Source organism: Pelobates fuscus, chromosome 7, assembly GCF_036172605.1.
Source record: "Pelobates fuscus isolate aPelFus1 chromosome 7, aPelFus1.pri, whole genome shotgun sequence".
In the NCBI taxonomy this organism is placed as follows: Eukaryota; Metazoa; Chordata; class Amphibia; order Anura; family Pelobatidae; genus Pelobates; species Pelobates fuscus.
The window spans coordinates 108,317,296-108,320,140 of NC_086323.1; positions in this window are offsets into that span (position 1 = coordinate 108,317,296).

A 2,845-nucleotide genomic window follows, 5' to 3' on the forward strand; every position below is an offset into this window, starting at 1 on the left:
AGGTTGTTTGGTCCGTGAGCATATCAGTCAGTGGGAGGTTAATGGCTCTGCCTGTCAAAGCAGAATGCTAGGAAGCAGTTAACTCAATCTGCGTGCAGTTTGCATTATTGGTATTGTAAAATGTCACCCAGGTAATGAATTTGTAAATTATTGGTTGTAGCACTGACTGCTCAGTTGGCTGTTAATCTGGTTCTACAGACACATCCTGTAGATCTGAGCTGTATGTTATGTGGTGCACGTACATAATATAAGCGCTGCGGAATAAATTATATATATTGTTAATATATAATATATAATAATAATAATAATATTTTTTTTTTTTAAAACATAAATTGCAAAAAATAAAATATATTTTTTTTACCTCCAGTGACTGTAAATAAACCAGATGGACAGTTAGTGAAAGGGCACAGGTGTTGCCAAGGATTTCTGCAATTCAGGTTATATGAAATAAATGATAGTCACTTTTAATCCGGCACAGTTCATGAATGGGGCAGGAGGTCAAATGACAAACAGCTGCTGTGACCCTTAAAATGAATAGGTCGAACAACAGCTGTATATCATGCTAGCCTGGCTGTGGCACATTCTGCAATGCAGTTAGCCCTGATACAGAGGTATGAAAACATAAGGGTTTATCTCCTAAACTGTGAACTGCGGTAAACTGATAACCAAAGGTGCAAAATTCAGGAGAATAAAAAAAAGATAAAAAATAGAATTAGCAATGGTGGTGTAAATTGTGAAGATTCTATTTTCAATTTACTGAATTTTACTATTCGGTAATAAACCCTTAGACACTGTAAATAACAAACAATAATATGGGAGGACTGATTATATATCCTTGTACGTGGGTCGATCCTCCTAACTGCATTGTGATAAGCCAAACGTTACAGCTTTAAGTTCATAATTCAATTTGTAAAGAAACCAATTCCAATGATACACTTTTATGTTATGAGATTTATCTTCAACTGAAATATACACAGAAAATAACCATGGAATAACAATGTTGTTCTGCAAGCAAATGCTAAGTGCAGATACATCTTTGGCTTTTCCAAGATCAACACTTCAAGGATGTGGGCAGATGATCAGTGGGTGTATGGTGTGCTGGGATGCTGTGTCTGACATCATATGTCTAGGGGGTTGGTTTCTGTACTGTGATTGGCTATGCCTGGGGGTGGGAAGACCATGGGTTAAATATCTGATTACAATTCTCTTCTCTGACGTCTGGTGTGCGGTTTAATGTCAAGAAAACAGAACAGCTACTGTAGGACTGACAGTATTGTAAAATGACTTGTGCGATGTTAAACAACGCTTCTATAATAATGAGCTGTTACATGAACTGTAATTAATACATTCTATGATATTCATTTGTATCTGTGTCTATATACATTTAAACAGATACAATTGTGCAAATAGGGAGTTAGGTGTGGCAACCCCCCCACGCCCCCAAAAATAACCTTTATATTACTTCATAAGTAGTATACAATTTCCCTCTTTACTTTAAGCAAAAAGCAGCCTTTACCCACTCATTTTACTCTTTCTAGACCTTGAAAACAAATAAAAATGCTCAAGGCCCAGTTTTGCTTAAGTGTCTGCATGTCAGTAAGTACAACGATCTATCAATGCATTAGTGGCACATTAAATAGGGGAATAGAAATATTGAAACCTTTTAAGTGTAAATGTCATGGTAGACACAACTTATGCTCATTTATAGAGAATAACATTTTATCTATATAGTGAGCTACTGGAATTGTTAACAAATGTATAAATTGGGAGAAAAATCTATTTCAACAAGCCTTTCCCCCACTTGTCAATCCATTCTTTGGCATAGAACTCTATGCCAAAAACCGAGAGACCTCCCACAATGCATGCGCTGTTGTTGCTATGGTTACACACTAGCCATAATTTCTTGCGCTAGAGTAGTATAGGAGTTGTACCCACTAGGGTATTGTTAGTGTGCTCAAGTAACACTTTCCCCCATGTTTATTTCCCCTAAACAGGGGTTCCCTTTTTTTCGCCGTTCGGGAGGGATCGTTAATCCGACGCACAGTTTCCTGTCTGTGACGTCGGCGAAACCACTCCCCCGACCGGCGCCCGGACCCTCCCATGTACACATGGGAGTAATCCAGACATTACACATAGGAGGCTGCGACGTGCGGCCCATTATGCCGCGTCACTTCCTTCATTAGGGAGTGACATGCCTGACTATCGACCATTACTCAAGTATTTATACTATCTTGTGATGGTGGTGGAGGGCGGAAGTGGCGGGCGGCACTATCCGTGTCGTCACTTCCGCCAACCACTGACCCCATTGGATGTCTAGCAATATGACATCACTGAATCACCAATGATTTTTGTTCAATTCAGTTTCTTAAGGATTGACAGTATTATCATCAAATGGGGGCTCCTCCACTACTGGTGTCTCTATTACACATAATAAAGAGAAAGAACTTGACTTCATGATTGGTCAATTACACATCATGTGACCCCAAAAGGGAGGACCCATATGAACTCTGGAACATTTATAAAGTAGAAGATCCCTGAGGCTACTACACAGCTACTGAGGAAGCTCATAGAGTGAAATGCGTTTAGCTGAATTTTGGACTTTACATTTGGACTTTTTTATTCAGACTTTTTTTTAATTATTTTATAGATGAAGAACTTATTCGGTTTTAATTTATTACCAATAAATTAGTTTTAATATCTTACACTTATTAGTCCAAAAAGTCCTTCCTAGCCATCAGGAACCACATTTGGGGAGTGCTATCCCAACAAAAGTAGCACACTGTCAATCAACCTCAGAGCCGGGAATCCAGGGCTCTGTTAAAGGTGAGCACAACCATTACCACCA